A 22,789-nucleotide genomic window follows, 5' to 3' on the forward strand; every position below is an offset into this window, starting at 1 on the left:
CCTCTCTCTCTCTCTCTCTCACACACACACACACGCTACAGGGTAGAAGAGTCAGACACACACTGTTCATAAATGTACAACAGCATCACACTCCTACTTTAGGCTCTATATGACAGCTCCGTTGATCAGGTAGACTGAGCACCAGCCCTCCTGATTCCTCCTCACGATGGCTACAGAAACAGGGGCTCATTGGAGATGTTTTTGGATGCTGGTTGATTTTCTGTCTATTCCTCTTCCTCAGTATCAGTACCTTCATATTCTGAAAAGGGCTGCACGTTAGCTTTAGGGGTTATCATTGTCGCCAGACAGAAGAAGGTCCTGGTTCAAATCCCGGTCAGATAGGCCTCTCTGTGTGGAGTCTGTATGTTCTCCCCATGCATGCAGCTCAGCTTCCTCCCAGTCCTAAAACATGCTTGTTGGGCTAAAACTGGAGAGTCTAAATTGCCCATAGATGTGAATATACCTGGTTGTTTTTCTCTATATGGCAGTCCAGGGTGTAACCCTGCCGCTCACCTGCTGACAGCCCTGGATGGAATAAGAGATATCCTAGAAAGTCTTCCTCTTCATCATCCTGTAAAGCTTTCGTGTCTGCAAAAATCATCTCCAAAACCTGAGGAGATCATTCGGGATAGCCTGTAAGAAAATCTAGAGTGATTCCTGCTGGTGAGAAGATCAGCTGTGCAGGGATCAGGAGCAGAGGCGTGTATGGAATAGCAGGTACAAAGAGACAAATGCATGTACACACTCATACACACACACACACACACACACACCTGCACATATGCATGCACCCATTCACACACACACCTGCACATATGCATGCACACACCCATACACACATATGCACGCACCCATACACACAGTAAGTGAAGGCTCTAAGGAGAAGGACAGGACAGTGGACCTGAACACCTCCTATGTAATATAAATGTGTAGGGCGGTATTCAACGGGCAACCATTAGAAATCAGTTCCTTTCTAAGTTCTTCACAGAAAAGCTAAGGAGTCAGAGGATGAAGAAATTATTTATCCCATCATTATTTTATTAGACAACACTGAAAACATTTCCCACAAACCTAAACACCCCTCAAGGGTTAAATCAGTGTCAAACTTGTCCTATCTGGTGTGTGACGATCCTCCTCTCCTCTATCTCAGGTCTTTTTTTCTGACTCGTTCCTCTCCTCTCTGCTCCGTCAGTCCTCTGACTTACATAACCTCCTTCTCTTTGACTCACTTTTATTTGGAAATTTCCCTGCTGCTGTTTCAGCTCATTTAGGCTTTCTCATACGGATTAAAGCAGCTCAGTTTTCACTTCCTCTGCTGTCTAATTGACTCTTATGTCTAAAACTCTCAATGATGCTCTGGTGGGTTGAGTTTGGATGAGACAGCATTTCTCTAAATGTGCCTGTTGTTCCTCAGGCATGATCAGACTGTTCCTTTAGAACAGTGATACTCAACAGTGGCTCTTTTCTGTCTTAATCTGAAATATTATTCCCCCAGAAAACCTTAAATAAAGGGAAACTTTGACCTCTGTAATTATCCATTGCAAGTCACTTTAATCAGTTTGTTTCCCATGCTTATACAGTTGGCTTTAATTATCAACCTTTTTTTTCTCTGTATATTTCCATCGCCCTTATTACCTCCGCCAAGGAGGTTATGTGATCTGCACCATTTGTTAGTTTGTTTGTTAGCAACATAACTCGAAAAGTCATGGACGGATTTTCATGAAATTTTCAGTAAATGTCAGAAATGGCATAAGGAAGAACTGATTAGATTTTGGGAGTGATCCGGATCACCGTCTGGATCCAGGAATTTTTTAAAGGATTCTGTACTATTGGGAGATAGGGCTAATGGCGGAGGTCTGCGCTGTTACCACTTTACACCAGGAGATGGCGGACATGAGTGACTTCAATCCCAGCAGCATTTGTAGGTGTGTTTCTATTCAAAGTTTTGGAATTTATAAAGTTTGAAAGACGCGCGCCCGGTCGAGGAGACGAGTTGGAGCAAAACAGAGAGAAAGACAGCGAATTGTAGCGAGAATACTGATAACTGATTTGAAGAACACAAAGCAGAGCCTGAAGGCTCACATCAGCCCGGTCTATCCAGGATGGATGTGAAAGTAAATTAATGCTGAGGTTCAGTGAATACAAAGCCTTAGAACAGTTAATTCTCTTCTCTAACTAGTTATTCATCTACTTTGTACTTTTTCCATTTATATTTATTATGTTTTTGTATTTGAGTTTTGAATTGAATTTTTGATTTTTATCTTGAATTTTTACTTTTATTTATTTATTTATCTTTAATTTTGGCAGGTTTGGTCCTCCATGGTAAAGGGGGAAAGGCGGTTAGAAAGCGGTGCCACAGCCCACTGTTGTGGTCTGTGTTGTGTGTTCCAGCACGTTCCGAGCAGTGAAGCCAGGTTAGGTCAGTGCAACTGCAGGACTGATGTGTCTTTACTGTAGTATAAAACCTTTCAGACTGATAAACGGGTTTAAAGCGTGGGCTCTGCTCTGGATTTTACCCAGATTAAAGGAATCTGCCGTATGAGGCGAGGCACCAGGGCTGTAGAAACGACCACGTCTCCATGGTGGAGTAAAATGAGATGTATTGTGCTGCTCCTTCTGCAATGATGATCTTTTCTAGCGTGTTTGTTTTGTCCCGTCTTTTTGTCCAATTGAAAATGTGGGTCAGGATTTCTCTGAAGGAGGAGCTGCTGGGTCCTGATGCAGGACCACATGTCCCCACAGTGAGGGCATCCTGGAGGGTGTTTTCTAAAGATCTGTCTTCTTTCTCAACATCTTAACTTATCAGGTTTTATTTAGCTGTCAAAGCTGATTGAGCAATGATCATTTATTTCTTAACTTTTCTAGAAAACAGCCAACATTTCCACGTTACCACAAGAAACAGTAAAATCAAATGTATGCATGCATGTCCTCGCTGGGCTGCAGTAAGGATGTTTGATCTGTCTTGTCTCTGACATGTTTGCATGAAATCACTGGAGGTGTCACTAAGGAGGATGGTGGTGGGTCCTTGACCGGTTGGGAACCAGCTTCAAAGATGGCTTACACGAGGCCTAATACTGCAGAATTCCCCTTTAATACTCTGATGCACTTCCAGGAAATCACACCAGGCGGTTATTTTTATATCCCGATGGTTGCTGTCTGGGTTTAGAGAGAAAGAGAGGCGATGGAAAGATGCAGCTGTCTGAATGTTTCTGCAGAAAAACAGTTCAGCAAACGAAGACGTGACAGACACGAGACGATCTGTCAGGCGGACGGACAGGCATGAAGAGAGACAGACAGGTCAATAAATAGATGAATGTGAAAACATCCAGAGACATGGAGAAACAAATGTCTGATAGACACTGAGAAGGAGCATAGGACGTCCTGCTGGACCGCCAACTGTGTTAAACCATTTTTCCATTCACAAATTCTCAGACAGTGAAGTGAGCTGCTTCTGCTCTGGTATGTGCACGTGTGTCATGCACGTGCATGCTTGTCTGTGTCTATGTGTGTGTGTGATGCTGTGGAGTTGAGTGAGTAGGCGATGGATGTCTGAGGTTGGAGTTGATGGTTTTGCTTCAGCAGAGATGATATTTCTACTCAGAGATGCTGCTGTGCTCCATAAGGAGACAGCAGAGGCTCTGACCGAGCCTTTCACATCTCTAGCTCGTTTGCATCATTCTGATTCAGGTGATTAAATGACTTGTTGTTGGATTTTTCCTTTGGGATGTTTTACATTCATGCTGGGATATTGTAAGACGAGCCAGAGCTCCCACCGATGCAGGGCTGCTCTTGGGCCTCCCTTTCCACCACATGTGAACTAATGCATGCATAGTTGCACACTGCATTATGGGACAACTCTAGGACACTAGTTAATGACCTTTGGGGCTTATATTCTGATATGTTTGTATTTTAATGTCTTGTTCTGGATGTTTTAAATGCTCTCTGAAATATAGAACTTTTAGGCTGAAGGCCTGAGGGCACCATGAGGCAGGAAGCTGCCTTTTGCATTAAATGCCCCTTTTTTCCCCATTTTTGCCACCTTTTTACAGTTCTTTGTCCATTTTTACTACCTTAATGCTTCTTTTTGCCTATTTTAGTCACTTTTCACAGATTTTTTGCTATATGTTTTTGCCACTTTTTTTTACCATTTTTGCCACCTGTAACTCATTTTTGTGTCACTTCTCACCCATTTTTGCTACTTTTCCTCTCCATTTTTGCCCCTCTTTTTGCTGCTTCATGGCCATTTTTGCCACTTTTAACTTATTTTTCTGCCACTTTGACCTTTTTTTTGCCACTTTCACCTCTCAGATTGTGGCTCCTGGTATTTGTGAACTGCTTTGGTTGAGTAAGACTGAACTAGATAAATAAGAAGCATGAATAAGAACAAATATGTTAACAATCGATTAAACCAGTGCATCTGCATGCTGACTTTGATATGATTTGTGAATGTGCTGTAAACTGACTTTCTTCTACACAGAAAAACCGTTTATTTTATTGAGTAAAGACTGCTGTGTCCTCGGCTCCGTGTAACACTTTGCATTTGTGCACAATGAATGAATGGCTGCTTTGCCTGGCCTTTACAGTCATGGACAAAAATATTGGCACCGCTGGAATTTTTCCAGAAAATTCACCATTTCTCCCAGAAATTGTTGCAGTTACAAATGTTTTTGGTATACATGTGTTTATTTCCTTTATGTTCATTGGAACAACACAAAAAATCAGAAGACAAAATTGACATAATTTTACACAAAACTCAAAAAATGAGTTTCTTTTCCAAACTGCTCCAGGTCTCAGATTTGAAGGGTGCTTCTTCAACAGCAGTTCTGAGATCTCTCTATAGGTGTTCAATGAGATTTAGATCCGGACTCATTGCTGGCCACTTCAGAACTCTCCAGCTTTGTCTCCAACCATTTCTTGGTGCTTTTTGAGGTATGTTTGGGGTCATTGTCCTGCTGGAACAACCATGACCTCTGACCCAGACCCAGCTTTCTGACACTAGGCCCTACATTGCGACCCAAAATTTTTTGATAGTCTCCAGATTTCATGATTCCTTGCTCACAGTCAAGGCACCCAGTGCCAGAGGCAGCAAAATAACCCCAAAAAACCCTTGAACCTCCACCATGTTTGACTGTAGGTACTGTGTTCTTTTCTTTGTAGGCCTCATTCTGTTTTCTGTAAACAGTAGAATGGCATGCTTTTCCAAAAAGCTCTACCTTAGTCTCATCTGTCCACAAAATGTTCTCCCAGAAGGATTGAGGCTTACTCAGGTACATTTTTGCAAACTCCAGTCTGTTTTTTTATGTCTCTTTGTCAGCAGTGGGGTTCTCCTCAGTCTCCTGCCATAGCGCTTCATCTCATTCAGATGACCACGTATGGTCCCAGCTGACACTTTTGCACCCTGAGTCTGCAGGACAGCCTGAATCTGTGTGGAAGTTGACTGAGGATGTTTATCCACCATTCCAACTATCCTGCGTTGCATTCTTTTGTCAGTTTTTCTCTTCCGTCCACGTCCAGGGAGACAAAGGAATTTCAGGATGTCTGGAGATGGTCTTTAACCTTGAGATTGTTCATATTTTTATACAGTTTTGCTTCCTAAGTCCTCAGACAATTCTGGGCTCTTCTTTCTCTTCTCCATGCTTGGTGTGACACACACAGACACACAACACAAAGGCTGAGTCAACTTTTAGACATTCTAACTGGCTTCAGGTGTGATTTCTAGATTGCCAGCACCTGTTACTGCCACAGGTGAGTTTAAATGAGCATCACATGCTGGAAATAAAATGATTTATCCACAGTTTTAAAAGAGGGACAATCATTTTGTCTGGCCCATTTTTTGAGTTTTGTGTAAAATTATGTCAATTTTGTCTTTTTTCTTCTTATTTTTTTGTGTTGTTCCCATGAACATAAAGGAAATAAACACATGTATACCAAAAACATTTGTAAATGCAACAATTTCTGGGAGAAATGGTGGATTTTTTGGAAAAATTCCAGGGGTGCCAATACTTTAGTCCATGACTGTATAGTCAGCTCTTTGGCTGTGCTCTCCCTCTCTTCTACAGGTTGCTGCTCATTTGTATACAGTATGAAAATCATCCCGCTAACAGCTAATCCATCACACTTCTTTTGTTTTTGTGCTGCTGTGTTTCTGTGTAAAGCCGAGTCAGCTGTTTCTGTGGAAAAATCCTCAGCTTCCCAGGAAGTGTGGCGATCAGCATGCATCACAGCATTTCAACAGGATGGAATCAGACTTGAACATAAACACAACCTGACTCCTTTTACACTTTTGGCCTTCTTTGGATTCACCCCTGCTTGAGCACGCCTTTAAAGATCTTCGACATGTGTTTGTTTTCTCTCACTGACATAGCAACAAATCTACAATGCAGTCTTAATGAGGATTTGACATGAGCAGCCAGTAATCCAGCCACGCTCTCATCCTCATGATGTAAACCACATTAGCTGGAGGTAGAGCACCTTAATCCCTGCCAGCATAACGCAGAGTATCAGATCAGACGGTGACGTAGACGTCAGGCTGCATGGATGCTGATAATTCTGCATGAATTTAAATGATACTGACTGTTATGGAGCTTTGATTACACTCCTTTAAACCACTTCATTGCTCCTGCAGACATCACAAGATCCAGATGAGTAAGAGAAGAGCAAAGTTTTGAGCATAGCAGACTGGGGTTGTTCTGATTCCAGCCCTTTAGTTGTTCATAAAAGGGAAACTGCAGCTCCTATAAACTCTAGAACAGCAGCTGAAGCCCTTCTAAGTCTCCCTCAGACTGTATTTCTGCCCGTGTGTGACCCATATCTACTGTCTTACAGTGTGAACGTGCCGTAGTGCTCCCAAACACAGCCAGCTTCCTCGGGCTCCTTCACACTGACACTCAGGCTCAGGCAGGACAGGTGGCTGTATCACCTTGACGTCCGCTGTTACGACACTTTCCCTCATCCATCTCTCCCTCTGTATCGCTCCATCTCTCCGTCTCTGCAGGTATAAGCCCCTTTTACCTTCTGTGCTGCAAACGCTGCCAGGAACTCACACCAACACACACCGACACACACACGCTCAGCAGGAAGTGGCAGTGTATCATAGCCTCTGGTCGCCTGGCAAGCAGAGCTTCATGATGGGGGGATGAAGGGAGGAGAGAGGGCCGGACAGATGGAGGGAGAGTTAAAAAAAGACAGGAGGAAGAAGCATGAAAGAATGAAAGGATCAGTAGGTTGATAAATGGCGGTGGAGATGAGGGATGTTAGTGCCAAGAGGAGAAGGAGGAGTTAGCACAGGCAGAGGTGATGATGGGGCAGAGAGGTGTTGGTGAGAGCACAGCTGATGACTGCTGAAGAAGGTGCATGAACCTGCAGCAAGAACGCCTCATTTACAACCCATTGTCTTATTGTGCTTTAAAAACAACCGTAATGAAGTATTTTATGACAAATGTTTTAACTTTTACTAGCTCTGAGGGGTTCTTTTGTTCCTCCTCTGCATCTACTTTAATTCTGCCTTCTTTATTTCTCTTTCTTGGCGCGCTGATGCAGCTGTGATCAGGGCTGGCCAATTAAATGTAGATTAAATCGCAATGTGACCTACTGCAATATTTCTCTGACCTGAAATGTGTTTTTGAAATACCAGTTTCTACACATAATGCAAACATTCAAGTGCCAATATTTTTTAGAATAAATGACAAAGTTCCTTCTTTCCTTGTTTTTGTATATTTTTGTCTTCAAAATAAATCCATTCCTTTAATTACAATTCAAATCAAATTTGCGAAATAGGACAAAAAATAATTAATAACAATAAGACATTTTTGTTAAATTGATTTGAATCTTGGGGGATTTTTGCTTAAAATTTTTTAAATATTTTTGTGGAAATTTGAGAAATTTATTTTGAATTTTTAGAAATTTGATTTGAATTTTGGGGGGGGAATTTGCTTTGAAAATTTAAAGTATCTTCTTGAAAATTTCATACATTTATTTGTAAATTTTGGGGAATTTGATAGAAATTTTCTCGGAGAATTAGCTTTGAAACTTTTAGGCAATTTCATGAATATTTGAGAAACTATTTGTAAATTTTTAAGAAGCTGATTTGATTTTTTTGGGGGGGAGGGTTGCTTTGATTTTTTTTTTTGTATTTTTATGAAAATTTGAGGAATTTATTTGACATTTTTTGGGAATTTGATTTGATTTTTTTGGGTGGTGGGGCAGGTTTTTAAGTTTTAGTTATTTTCTTAGAATTTTTGAACATTTATTTGTAGATTTGAGGGAATTTGATTCAAATTTCTGGGGGAAATAGCTTTGTGTGTTATAATATAAAATAGTTTATAAGATGAGGAACCTGAAGAATAATCACGTTAGATTGCAATCGCAATGTTGGGTGAAAAAATCACGACTAGATTATTTTCCCAAATGGTTCAGCCCTAGCTGTGATCCACCTAAAGGTTAGACTTTGGAGGCACTGAGACTGAGTACAAGCCTCCTGGTTCACTCTCTTAACAAACCAAAACCTCCTGATGTAATGAGGAAGATTTTCTGCTGAGTCAGGCTGTTTTCAGGACAATAATACTGCTTTGGTGAATGTTGTAAAGAACTTTCAAGTGATTTTCTTATCTTGGTCTTCCATTCCCATACTCTGTACTCGTCTCCTTCTCCTCCTCCTCTCAGTGCCGTTCTTTGTTCCTTTTTATCGTAACTCCGTCTCCACATTTCTCTGCAGCTACATGTTCAGAAATGCTCCCCCCTCGTGACTTCCCCCGCATCAAAACGAAAGAAAAACAGAAAGGATGAAGCGGCCCGCTGCTGTGAAGACATGGAAACTTGTCCGAGTTAACTGTTTTCTGGTGGCCAAACTTTCCTACTCCGTCTCTTCCTCCCAGAGGAGGAAAACAAACGGTGCGCTCACGTGCTCGAGGAAGGACGTTTGTGTGTGAGGCTGGAATGTGGAGGCTCGTAAGTCACCTCTGATTTTCCACTCCCGCTGGGACACATCCCATTATCAGTTTATAAGAAAGTAGGAAATTCCTCTGTGGTCTGTGTGCCCCTGTGTGCGTTTCTATGTGTGTATCTGTGGTGTGTGGCTCCATAACAAGCAGCCTAACAGTAGAATAAAAGCAGGGCCTTTTCCTCCACCTTTACCTTCTCTGTGTTTCAGTAAAACTTTAAAGTAGAGCTGACGTCGAGCTCAAACTTTTCACTGTCTGAGTTTCTTTTAGTTCTAACCGTCCTGACTTTTTGGACTTTCGAATCCTGTCAAGGATGAAGCTTTCAGTGGCTCTCTGATTTAAATTGATGGATTGATTGGTGGGATGTTATTCAGATCAACTGCTTTTACATAGTATTATTGTAACTGTATACTGAAAGAATGAAAGGCAGCAAGGGTAGAGACAGAAATATGACTTGTGTTTGCAGCTTCATGAAATGAGATCTTTTGATTTTTGCACGTCTTAAAAACCTAAATTGGTCAAAGTTGTGTCAGTAGATTGACAGATTTTCACACAATCAACAACAAAAAACACCCATTTTTGGTGTTCGCAACTAGTGACCCATGCCATGGGTACTAATACACCTCCATACTATCACAGATGTGTAAGTGACCCATGCCATGGGTACTAATACACCTCCATACTATCACAGATGTGTAAGTGACCCATGCCATGGGCACTAATACACCTCCATACTATCACAGATGTGTAAGTGACCCATGCCATGGGCACTAATACACCTCCATACTATCACAGATGTGTAAGTGACCCATGCCATGGGTACTAATACACCTCCATACTATCACAGATGTGTAAGTGACCCATGCCATGGGCACTAATACACCTCCATACTATCACAGATGTGTAAGTGACCCATGCCATGGGCACTAATACACCTCCATACTATCACAGATGTGTAAGTGACCCATGCCATGGGCACTAATACACCTCCATACTATCACAGATGTGTAAGTGACCCATGCCATGGGTACTAATACACCTCCATACTATCATAGAATTGATGTTTTGACCGTTGCACCATTCTGGATGGTCTGTTCCTCTTCAGCCCAGAGGACTCAACAGTCATTATTCCTAGAATCAGTCTTAATGTGGACTTGTCAGACCCCAGCACAGTGTTCTCCTTCAGGTCAGTCCGTCTCAGGTGAGCTCAGGAGCTCAGAGAAATGGATGAAGCTTCTGGATGTTGTTTAAAATGTCTTTGTCTCTCCACAGTAGAGCTGTATCTTGCACTTGTAGATGCAGTGATGTACGGTGCTAACTGATATCTATAAGTGAATGATGGCAGGTTTTAAAGCAGCGCTGCCTGGAGGATTTAAGGCAATAAAAAAAAAAAATAATTAATTTAAAAAAATAAAATAAAAAGTGCAGAAGAAGAGGGATTAACACTACATTGCATTATGATCCAAAGGCTTCATCTCCATTAGATGCGGAGAAAGAGGATGTTTCTCTCTCTCTCCTACGACGGTAACATCCATGGATGCTTCCTTAGGTGTGTAAATCCAGACATATTCACTAAATGTGTTTCTGCAGCAACAAGTCTCTTTAATTGATGCGTAACCTTTTCCACCTCCTCCAGACATAAAGAGTTTTTCTGCAGCATTTCCAGTCGTGTTCTTTGATGCATAGATTGAAATCGTGCACCAGCGTTGGAGGAAACCCCGCTAGCGTCTGGTCAGAGCTTCTAAAGATGTCTCTGTCATCACCAGTGTCAAATAGAAAGTTGATTTATAATCTGGTTTGACTTTGTGAAAGCTGTTTTGGATTGTTTGTTAACTTGTTTGCTGCTTGTTTGCTCGGTTGCCTGGTTGGTTGATTATTTTAATTTTATAAAACCACAGCTGGAGAGAATAGGAGACGTGAGACGACCAAACAAACAGAAATACAAATCTCGGACGGCTGGGAGAGACGGGTTCATGGCAGGAGAGAGCAGGAAAAAAGAGAAGGGGGAAGAGATGAGAATAGAATCCAAATTTGTATCTGACCCGGAGGCTTTTTTACTTCCCAGTCTGCTCTGAATGGAAAATGAGCGGATGAATTTTCCACCACTCTTTGTCGCTCGCTTTCATCTCCTCTTTACCTTCATTGTTCGCTCGCTCTCTTTGGAGAGACGGAAGGAAAAGAAGTTAAAAGAGAGGGACGTAATCCAATCTTTAGCTCTAAACTTTGTTTTTCACTTCCACTCTCTAGTCCTGGCTGTGGAGGCGTCTCAGAAATGATGGGACGGAGAGTGTAGCTCTTCATCTGCCAGCCGACGGTGGGGAACAGGCTCCAAAAATCACTCGCTTCCTTCTTCATTTTGGCACCCAAACATGCTTCTTAGAGGAGAATCAAACTCCAAATTGTAGCTGGTTAGCCGCCAAAACTGGGTCCAGGACACGAGCTTACCAGTCACAGTCACTGGCTGCCAGAGTTTGACTGGTGGCTTCTGGTAATTTCCCAGCATGCAGCCATGTATTCCAGATGTTGTGGGTTTGAATCCAAATGGTGACCTTGTTGCATGTCATCCTTCTCCCTGCAGAGCTGTTCCTTTCCCTGGTTATTCCTCCTTAAACTGAGGCATTTTAAAGCATTCAGGAGCTGAAGGATGCATCATCATGTTCATGGATGTCTGACTGTGGAGAGAAGGTTTCAGAGGCTGGGAGCTGTGGAGGGTTGTTGCTCGGTGTTTCTTCTGCTTGGTGGTAACTCCTTAAAAATGCTACCATGCTAAATCCTCTCAAGGCAACGGAAAACTCCATTCTGTTAAACATTCTAGCGACAGTTTGATGGCACGTTTCCTCTCTTTCCATCTGTCTGACTTCTCCAATCACGACTCTTTAGTCCCAGTAGGGCCAGGATCCTTCAGGATCCTTCAGTCCACAACTAGGAACTCATATCATCTAAACCAGGGGTGTCAGACTCAGTCACAGCAGGGGCCGGATTCTGGATTAAGGTCTCACCTGAGGGCCTAACATGGTCCACATTAAACCATTACCAGTAAGAAATTATGGGGGTAAATCAGCACTGATGATAAATGATTTTCAGAATTAAAAAATGAGTTAAAAGGCTCGGAATCAGAGATAAAAAGTCAAACTTATTAGTTCAAAAGGTCAAAACACGGATTAAGATGTTAAAATAATACTTTTGAAAACCAAATATATAAAAAAAGAAAGTCACAATCATGTCTTAAAGGCAAAAATATGACTTAAAATTTAAGATGGTGCATCTAAAAGGTCAAAATAATAAATTACAGTCAAAATATGACAAAAAAAGTCAAATTTATTGGTTCAAAATGTCAATATATGAGATAAAAAGGTCAAAATTATATAAGATAAAGTCAAAAATAAAAGTTAAAAAGGTCAAAATAATAAATTGGAAAAATCAAAATATTAGATAAAAAATCAAAATAATAAATTGTAAAAGGTAAAAATATTAGATATAAAGTCCAAATAATACATGTAAAAGGTCAAAACCTGAAATAAAAGTCCAGGTAATAGATTGAAGTCATGATTGTGCAAAGCAAAATTGAAAATATGAAACAAAAATACAATGAATTTCTTTTCCCACATTTCTTTTTATCTTATAGTACTTTTTTTTTAAAGTTAATTTCATATTATCAAGGTTAATTTTACATTTTTATACTGGAGGAAATCTGCAGACCTCATATTTTAGGGCCAGTTATAATAAGAAGAGGATGTGATCAAGGATAATGGTGGGGAAAGGCTGCTCCAGCTGATAGGTTTCCTATCAGTCCCTAACTAGTCCGCTCTTTTCTTCTATTCGTGTAACTTTCTGTGAAAATGTGCAGCGAGCAGCCGCTTCAGGAAATTCCTATGTCCTGATTTATGACAGTAGGAACCAACTGGACCGACCCAGGGAGCAAACACCACTGACAGTCTGGGAAAATATTCCAAAACACATTGTTTGTTTTGGTGTTTCCATGGGATTGACTGCCATGCAAGAACAATACTCAGTGTGAGAGCAGCCTGGGATTGTAGATGTAGGGTTTATTCTGCTCTGTCGGTTGGGGAACCTCAACAACTCCAGGATTTTTCAAACCTCAGAGACATTTTTCTGTTAAATGTGGCCGTCATCATAAAATTTTAGGTAGTAAAATAACATTTCCCACTAAAGCTGGTGTTTTCTCTGCATGAATGTGTACCAATATTTTTAACTGCTTGAAGCAGAAAATTCTGGCTGACTAGGACAGGAAATCTCTTTAGTTTGGTTAGGTGGAAGAAAGATGCAGTAACAGCTGTCAGTGAAAAGCCTCATCCCTCTCATTCACTGATCATCATCCTTAAATCACTCTCTCTCCTGCAGGAATGGAGTGAGTTTCTATCAGAGTAATAATTTATGGGTTTTTCCTTTAAAGGCTGTGTGTCACATGGGTTACATCAGCTTCATTAAGTGTGTTTGTCCTAACTTTAATGATCTTAACCTCATTATTGGGCTGATGCTGAACCAAACAGCCCCGGGTCTTCAGACTGAGGAGCAGACATGCAGCTAGTCTACCAGAGAAAACAGAGGAACCCCCGTCAGGTTCTACATCTACATCTTTGATTGGTTCTTTTATTGTGGGCACAGGTAGCTGAGGCTGTTAGCCAGGAGGCTTCAGGGTCTAGATCACTGATCATCAACTGGTGGCCCGGGGGCCAAATCAGGCCCCCCAAAGCTTCCTGTCTGGTCCCCAGAAGATTATTAGAGTCAGAAAAGCAGGAAAAGAAAATGTTGTGGTTTTAAGAGTATCTTTTGGTTTTAAATGTCTGCAGCTGTTAAATCCACCCCAAAGGCAATTCATATTCACACAGTTTTAGAACGACTTCACCTTTGATCTGTTTTTACAGAAATTCACTTGTCAGACATTATAAATAAAAAACTGGCAAAAATGTCCAGATAAAGAGGTGAAAAAGGGTTAGAGAGTGGCAAAAATGGGCGATAAGATCCAAATGCGCTGTGGAGTGGCACAAAGGGACAAAACTTGCAGGAAAAGTGGTGAGAAGACGTTAAAATGATAAACCATTAGTATTAGAGGATAAAAGGGGCAAAAAGTAAATCAAAAATGGGTGAAAAGTGGCAAAAATGGTGACAAAAGTAATGAAAACTGGCAAAAATAGACAAAAAGGGGCAAAAATGTAGAAAGGATGGATAAGACAGGCAAGAAAAGTGGTTTAAAGGAGTTAAAGAATGGAAAAAAGTTGGGTTATAGAGGCAAAAATGGGTTAACCCTTTACCTACTGAGCCAGCAGCAGTGCTGTGTTTTATACGTCCAGAGTATTATTACTGTAACTCTGTCAAAGTTTGTTCAATCAGGAAAATTCCAACGGCGTGGGAAAGCTGAGAATTGTGGGCATGTGCACATATATGGTTCATTACAGTACTCACAACCATATGACATGGGCATTCATAGCAGAACACCAGAAGTATGGCGAGACTGCTACACGGATCCTCAATACTGTAGCTCCTCCAAAGTTTGCTCAATTTAAAAAATTCCAACGCTGACAGAGAGCTGAGAATCTGTGCTCTCAATATACGATGTGTGGTATATATGTTTCAGTAATGTCGAACAGCACCGCGAAAACTGCAGCTTTGGCAGAAGACGAGTGAGAAAGGAGAGTGAAGGTAGAGAGTAAAAGGAGAGCGAGCGAGAGTGGTGTTTAGTTTTCAAAAATAGCGTTAGATAGTGGCATTTGTGCGTGTCTGTCATGTGCAATAACAATATGTTACTGAGAATGTTGAGAATGCATTTTTCCACCTTTATTTGCACTAACTGTGGCCTATGTATATGGTTATCTTTTGCACTGTGTTTTGCACACCCAGAGTCCTAGACTCCAAAAATGACTGCTGATTGTTCTAAACATGAATTGGTTCACATTTCAAATGTCAAATCAAAACTTCATGAGCAATAACAAAATATCTTCTAATAAAAGCCATGAAAAACAAATCTGTTTTTGTGTTTTTCTCTCTTTAAACTGCTGACAATTCCATATAATGTGCAATAATCATTAACCAGAGGTTGAAAAGTCAAGTTCAAGTACTACTGGGAAAAGGGAGCAAAGCTCTCAGACTTAGGGCATTTCCTGACTATTTTACAGCCATAATAACAAAATATGTCCAAATCACCATCTTTAGACTCAGTAGGTAAAGGGTTAAAAGTGGCAAAAATGTGCAAAAATATCCAATGGCAAAGTAGTAAAAAGGCAGGAAAGTGGGTTAAAGAGTGATTAAATAGCAAAAATGGGTTAAAAGTGGCAAAAATGTAGCAGAAATAGAAGCAGTGAAGTGGTGAAAAGTTAAACATGAGTTCATATTGGTGCTAAATCATAATTATGAGGGACCATTCTCTAGATTATCAGGAGCCCAGCCAACTCTGTGGGCAGGCCCGTCTCCTTGTGGTCTACGGTTTCATAGATCAGGATAGATCTCACTGGTAATGACTAAAAGTGTCCTGTGTTTAAAAGAGAATACTAATAAAATAAAATGTTAATCAGAACAAAATATTGATTTAATTTATCTTTATTTGGAAGTCCATGTCAAGAATAAATCTGGCCCTTGTGCAGGCGTACTTGATGACCCCTGGTCTAGATCCACGGTTCTTACTGGAGGGTTGGAACGATAACAACCTTTCTCAGTGGATCATGGACGTTAAATGGAGGTGGTACAGCAGACCAGTCATTTTCATATTTAGTGCCCTAAATCTCCAGCCTCAGCATCTTCCTATGGTTGTAAAACTTCCTCTTTAACCTGTCTGTGTCTTTATTTAATGTTTGTTGCTCAGATTAAACCACAGGTCATGCTACACCACTGGGGAACGGCTGAGTGACACAAAAACATGCTAAAAACTAACATTTTAGCTCCATTCACAGCTGTTGCCGTTTGCAGTCTGCTGGAGAAAATCCCAAACATTTTGTTCCTGTTATTTGTCATTTTTACACCAAATGATCCAAAATAAGGAACATCTGAGACATCCTATTTTTTTGACCATTTGTGCCTCTTTTATCCAATTTTTGCGCTTTTTCACCATTTTTTGCCCATTTAAGCTACGTTTTGCCATTAAATACCACTTGCTTCCCATTTTTTGCCCATTGTTGCCACTCTTGATTGCTTTTTGCCCATTTTAGTCACTTTCCACTCATTTTTTGCCACATTTTTGTTCTTTTTGGCCATTTTTTACCACCTATAACTCATTCTTTGTCACTTTTCACCACTCAGATTGTGGCTCTGTCAGTGGTATTTTTCCACGCTTCGGCTGATGCTTGAGTATCACTGATCTAGCACATCTTTAGCAGTGTTGAGGTTCCAGCATGGCAGTGGAAGGACCTGGTCTGGGTTTCTGTGAAAGAGGGTCTCTGATTGGTGGGACTGATCAGAGCTACATCACATAGGGAATTATTTTATAGATCAGCTGTTGCTCTCATCAGAGAGATGAAATGATGGTAACTTGCTGTCATTTTTAGCCACTTTGACCCTCCTCTGACCTCCTGTCCGTGTTTTTATGGGTCAAAGTTGAACAGACAGAAAGCATTGAGGTGATTCACGTTGGTCTGGAATCACTGAGTCCTCCTCCCCTGCAGCAGATGTGCTATTGTAATCAATAAGCAGACCTGATCGGTTTCATGTCAGCTCCTCTGACTCATAGCATCACTCACTGGACAGAGCAGAAGAGGATTATGGGTAAAACATGCCAAAGAGCTGCAGAGGAGATTAAGTGTGATGGTGTCATCAGAGAAGGTCTAATAAAGAAGCAGCGCCGCTTCATTTTTCCTCTCATGGAAAGTCGGACCAACGCCGGCCTCGCCGCTGCGTGTTTCAGACAGACATGGAACAGAAAAACCGAGTCAGATTTTCCCTGGCAGAGCCGAGGAGAGGGGACAAGACGGAAAAACCCGACAGAACAACAGTCGTCCCAGTGTGATCATCTGACCCTCCTCTCTCTCTGTTCCATCATTAATGATGGTGATGAGCTCTTTCTCTCTCTTCATCCTCACCCTTTCTCTCCTCCCCCCCTTCATCAGAGGGTCTGAGGAGGGCCGGCCTGAGGTAGAGGTTAGGGGCTGACACAGGGGTGGCAGAGGAGACTTCATACAGAGGTAGAATAATATCAGCTCTGCTGCACAGAGATCACTCTGGCTGTCTGCCATTGTGTGGCTGAAGTCTCAGGATGCAAGCATCATCAGCCTTCCCACCCCCTGACTGGGAATTCTATGGAATATTTCAGCTATTTTCACACATCAGCTCACCCTGAGTCTCTTCACGGTCACCCACCCTTCCATGTCACATCCTCTCTCCTGTTTCCTCTCTCTTCCTCACCCCTTCATTATGCTTCAGTGTCCTGAAGTAGGGTCTTTCCTTCCTCTGTCTCTGTCTCTCCTCTCTTTCTCCACCGGCTCACCCATCCTTCCACTCGCTCTCTCCTCGTTCACTCTTTTTTATCTCTCACCGTGTCTCTCCCTCTCCCCTCCTCCTCTCGTTCTTCCCTGCAGAGAACAGTCTCTGTTTTTATGAATGGCTCTGAGTGTGAGATAGTAAAAAGGGAAGGGAGGGGTTTTCTGCTTCACATTTCCGGTGACCACTTCCTCCACCACATCCTGTTTACTTCCTGTTACGATAGTGACCGGAGTCCCTGAGAAATGCACACACACACACACCCCTACACACACACTACTAACACACACATAAACCACTGATTAAATCCACAAACACAAATAAACAGCATGAACCTGCCTGATTATACTATTAAACAGCTGCAGAGCTCAGAAAACACACACTCACCCTCAGCATACACACTATTATTAGTGCATAGAGATCCACCTCCAAACAATCTGGGACACTTGGTAATAATTAAAACTCATTTTGAATTTGATGGCAGCAACATAGAGCAGGAGTCATCAAATACACCTGCACAAGGGCCAGATTTATTCTTGACATGGACTTCCAAATAAAGACATATTAAACCAATATTTTGTTTTGATTAACATTTTATTTTATTAGTATTCTCTTTTAAACAGAGGACATTTTTATTCATTACAAGTGAGATCTATCCTGATCTATGAAACTGGAGACCATAAGGAGACGGGCCTGCCCACAGAGTTGGCTGGGCTCCTGAAAATCTAGAGAATGGTCCCTATTCTATTTCTATTTCTGCTACATTTTGTGCCACTTTTAACCCATTTTTGCTATTTAATCACTCTTTAACCCACTTTCCTGCCTTTTTACTACTTTGCCATTGGCTATTTTTGCACCATTTTTGCCACTTTTAACCCATTTTTGCCTCTATAACCCAACTATTTGCCATTCTTTAACTCCTTTAAACCACTTTTCTTGCCTGTCTTATCCATCCTTTCTCCATTTTTGCCCCTTTTTGTCTATTTTTGCCACTTTTCACCCATTTTGATATATTTTTACCCCCTTTATCCTCTAATACTAATGGTTTATCATTTTAACCTCTTCTCACCACTTTTCCTGGAAGTTTTTGTCTCTCTGTGCCACTCCACAGCCCATTTGGACCTTACCGCCCATCATTGCCACTCTCTAACCCTTTTTCACCTCTTTATCAGGACATTTTTCCAGTTTTAAAACATTTTTTAATATTTACTAATAATGTCTGACAAGTGAATTTCTGTAAAAACAGATCAAATGTGAAGTCGTTCCAAAACTGTTTGAATATGAATTGTTTTGTTGTGGATTTAACAGCTGCAGACATTTAAAGCTAAAGATACTCTTAAAACCACAACATTTTCTTTTCCTGCTTTTCTGAATCTGGATCTGAAGCTGGGGTCCAGACAGGAAGCTTTGGGGGGCCTGATTTGGCCCTTGGGCCACCAGTTGATTATCAGTGACATAGAGTTTATGGAGAGGAATGTTGTCCCATTCTTGGCTGATGTTGTATTCTAGTTGCTCTGCAGTCCTGGGTCTTCTTCCTCCTCTGGTGCTTCTGTTGGTGAAAGGTCTAGGGCTGTAGCCAACCAAAGAAAAACTTGGTTGACTACAATCGCACCAGATCATCAATTAATCGATTGGTCGTGGAACGGTCCAAAATCATCCTTTTTAACAAATGTTGCCACACCGCTGACTTTTTCAACATTTAGTCAATAAATTGGAAACGGAGTATAAACGTGCTTCTCTGGCTTTGCTCTCCTCTACGGTGGGAGGGTCCTAGTGATGTTGTTTTGACTTTCTGGGTATTTAACCTGTAATTAATTACCCTTAAAGGCATGGGTAAATTATATTTGAATTAAATTTGACCCGGACTCTTCTCCCGTGAAGCCATGCTGTTGTGATGAGTGTGGTCTGTGGTTTAGCATGGTCTTGCTGACAGAGACGTTGTCTGGATGGGAGCATATGTGTCTCTAAAAGCTCTCTCTACTTTCAGCATTGATAGTTCCTTTCCAGATGTTAGAACTGCCCACGCCATAGGCACTAATGCTACCCCATACCATTTGAGATGCAGGCTTTAGACCTGAGCCAGGAGAACAAGCTGGATGCTCCAAATCCTCTTTAGTCCACAGGACATGGCGTCTGTGCTTTCCTCTGATCACAGAACAGTTTTCCACATGTTTTTATTAACTTCTAACAGCATCCCAACATTTTTGGAATTTGGGTTGTAGTTCTCTAATGAATCTTTGCATCACCAGGTCGGTATGTGGTAGTTTGTAGTTATACTGTTGGAGTGTCTGTGCTTCTTCTGTTCTATTTTAAGCTGGTTTGTCTTCGTTTAAAGGAATAAGGAAGCAGTCAGACTTCTTGTTTGCATCTAAAAAACTTGACTCTGAATTCTAAAAACTTTATAATTCTCATGATTTCAACAACACTGCAGAATGCCACTGTAGCTCGCTCATAAGTGCAGCGTTAAGGGTATAATGCATTCATACTGATGATGTTTCTCCTCTTACAGGATGGCCACATGAGGACACTTCCTGTCAGGACTCCAGCTGAAACCAAACCGAGCACGTGCAGACTGACAGGTAAGCCTCCTCACCTGCCATGACACCTAACCTGATTTCACTCCTCAGAGGTTTTAAGAGTCAGACATGCAGGAATAACACTGTGATGATGCACTGATGAGGTGTCAGAGGTCAGTGCAGCCCTGCTGTGACTTAGAGAGGGAGAGCGCTGTTTTATCGTCTGGTTTCTGCAGAGGTTTGATGGCTGTCATGTTGTCAAAGACGGTTTTAATGGTTCTGTTTGCATGCTGTGATTCAGTGCCTTGGTTGCCCAGTTTTCTGTGCTCAAGTGTTTTTTTTTTTTTTATTTCCGCTGCAGTTTTAACAGGATTTAGCTCTGATTTAACTGGTTCCCTGTTAACTCATAAACTAGCTTTATTTTATGAGTAAGTGGAAAAAAACAACATATCTATATCCTGACTTTTGTGATTCTGTTATCTAGCTGCTGGTTTTAAATGTTGATATTTAAAATTTGGAAGTGATAGAACAGATTTCCCTGCTGATTTTGACCCAGCACAGGTCTTTTTCGGTGGTAATTTGCTTTGAGCAGCTTTCCTGGTGCAGCTTTTCTTGTCTTTGTGGTAGTTAGAGTGACACATGACACCACTCAAGCAATTTAACCGCTGGCGCGTCAACCTGAAAATACTCTGCAAACAGACATATGGAGTGAGTCAGGGAGAATTAGCGCCTGATAATGTCATGCATCTCTACAGTTTCGTATCGCCTCATTTTGCATCATGGTGTTGTCTCATTTTGGACTGCAGTGTGTTGTCATGTTGTGTCTATGGTTTGTATCTTCTCATAGAGGATCATAACTCAGTGCTTTTATCATATTTTCTTGTTTTAACAGAAGAGTTTTCTTCATGCATTCTAAACTAGACATATTGAAGAACAGCCTGTTTTAGCTGCATGCACATTCTTTACGTCTGCGTTTACAGCTGATCTGAGCCATTTAGACGTCACACGTGATTTTAAACCTGGCATTCCTGGTTTTGGGGGTATTGTTGGCATCTTTTAGGGCTGTTTTGTAAATGGTGTGACTTTTTGTTGTTTTTTCCCTGAAAAGCATAAATCTAAATTGTAACAGAGTGGATGGAATTTCATTGTGACCAAGAAAAGCAGAAGTGGAACCCACAGAAACATTCCAGAGAGCTAAATAACCATCAGACAGAAAAGCTGGGATGATTCTGGGTTGTGGTTGTTGGACTAAAACAGTGTAAGGGGATGTGTTACCTGTCCTGACACGCTGACTGTAATATCAACAACACAGCGTCTGACTAGGTCTGTGAAAAGGCATCGTGTGAAAAATCCTCAGTGGAAGTGTGGGGTTGTGTTTGCAGCTCTGCGTGGGGTCACTGACAGGTCGCCATGATGGCGTTGTGCTCCTTGAACACACTCAGAAATCAGCGTCTGTCAGCGGCGTGCTGAGTGCCAAGGTTATGAAATAATCTGTGCACGCACTTTTCCACACAACTCTTCTTTGCCTCCATTCAAGCTGAGACACGACTCAGCCCAGATAAAAATAGAACCTCGCTGACCTCCTCTTCTTCTCCTCTCTCTTGTTGCTATCTTCACCCCCTCCTCCCCCCTTCGCTCTGTCTCCAGCCTGATATTGTTGCAGCTGTCTCGCTTCGGTTGGGTAACACTCTCCTGCTCCATCAGAGTCCGGGGTCGAGGTTTCGAGGATTTCTCCTCTCCCCTGTGGGAAATGTGGCTTTCATCAAAACACAATACGAGCTCACGATAAAACAAATACACAAAAGATGAAGTGAAACAATAGACGGAGCGCCTCCATGAGCAGAAATGTGCTGTGAGGGTTTGTTTGGGACAGTTTTGTCGAAAATTTGCAGTCCTGGGTGAAGGATAAACGGGGATGTCAAACAGTTTGAACTGGCTCCGAGTCACCGCAGGGTTTGATGGAGACAAGCAGCAGAATAATTCTGAGATAAATGCAAACCGACTCTCCGTATAAGGACCAGCCAGGATTCACTGGCCTTGATATCATCGTGAGCATAAATCCAGTTCTGTTGTTGCATGCCGCACACACGGCAACGACATAAATGGAAATAGATGTTCGCATGGGGGCAGAACGGGGAAATGCACGCGAAGCAAACAGGTGGCAAACAGCTGGAAGACAAACTTAAAACTAACTTTGTTCTAAGAGGAATAAACAGCAGACTGTAGAGGATGGAGAGCAAGAGTCTGCTGTCAATAAACATCCAGAAATCTAGACGTCAGTGACAACAGCAGGATAAAAATACTCATTTATCAGCACTAGTGCTGTCTAGTTAATCACTGTTAACTTCAGTTATCATGATTAAACAATCATGTTCCTGTGGTTGTTCTGAAGAGTTTGGCCATTAACCTGATTACTGGAGCTCAGATCTGAGATGGTTTAAGGTCGGCTCCATGTACGTGGGTGGTCTGAGTTGTGGCCAATAAAGGTATGAAAAATACCTTTGAAAAGTCATTTTGATTATTTGTTCATCATGATCAAACATAATTTATGATTTATGTCTGTTTTACTAATTTTTAAATATTGCTTTTGTTCAAAGTCTGAGATTGTTGAAGTTTGGCTCATGCATGTGGTGGAGATGTAGTAGAATCAGAGGAATCATGTTTAATGATCCTGATCTCAGTGCTAATCAGAATAACTGTGATGATGATTTATGCCATTAAACAGCTGCTCTGTGACTCTTAGCCTGTTTCAGACTGGGTGTGTGTGTGCTGCATGTGTGCTGCATGTGTGCTGCATGTTTTCTGTGTGTGTGCTGCGTGCGTGCTGCGTGTTTGCTGCATGTTTGCTGCATGTTTTCTGTGTGTGTGCTGCGTGCGTGCTGCGTGTTTGCTGCATGTTTGCTGCATGTT

The 22,789-nt window shown here is 41.6% G+C and overlaps 1 protein-coding gene across 6 annotated transcripts in view; it reads left to right on the plus strand.

The window, feature by feature from the left end:
• Window positions 1-22,789, plus strand: part of hivep2a (HIVEP zinc finger 2a) — a 179,505-nt gene that overhangs the window by 58,965 nt on the left and 97,751 nt on the right. For all 6 annotated transcript variants that reach the window (XM_041804718.1, XM_041804717.1, XM_041804715.1 and 3 more), the window contains one exon: window positions 19,873-19,942. The gene's annotated coding sequence lies outside the window, so the exon portion shown is untranslated. The remainder of the gene's footprint in view (window positions 1-19,872; window positions 19,943-22,789) is intronic.

This window comes from Cheilinus undulatus, linkage group 14 (genome assembly GCF_018320785.1).
Source record: "Cheilinus undulatus linkage group 14, ASM1832078v1, whole genome shotgun sequence".
Lineage (NCBI taxonomy): Eukaryota > Metazoa > Chordata > Actinopteri > Labriformes > Labridae > Cheilinus > Cheilinus undulatus.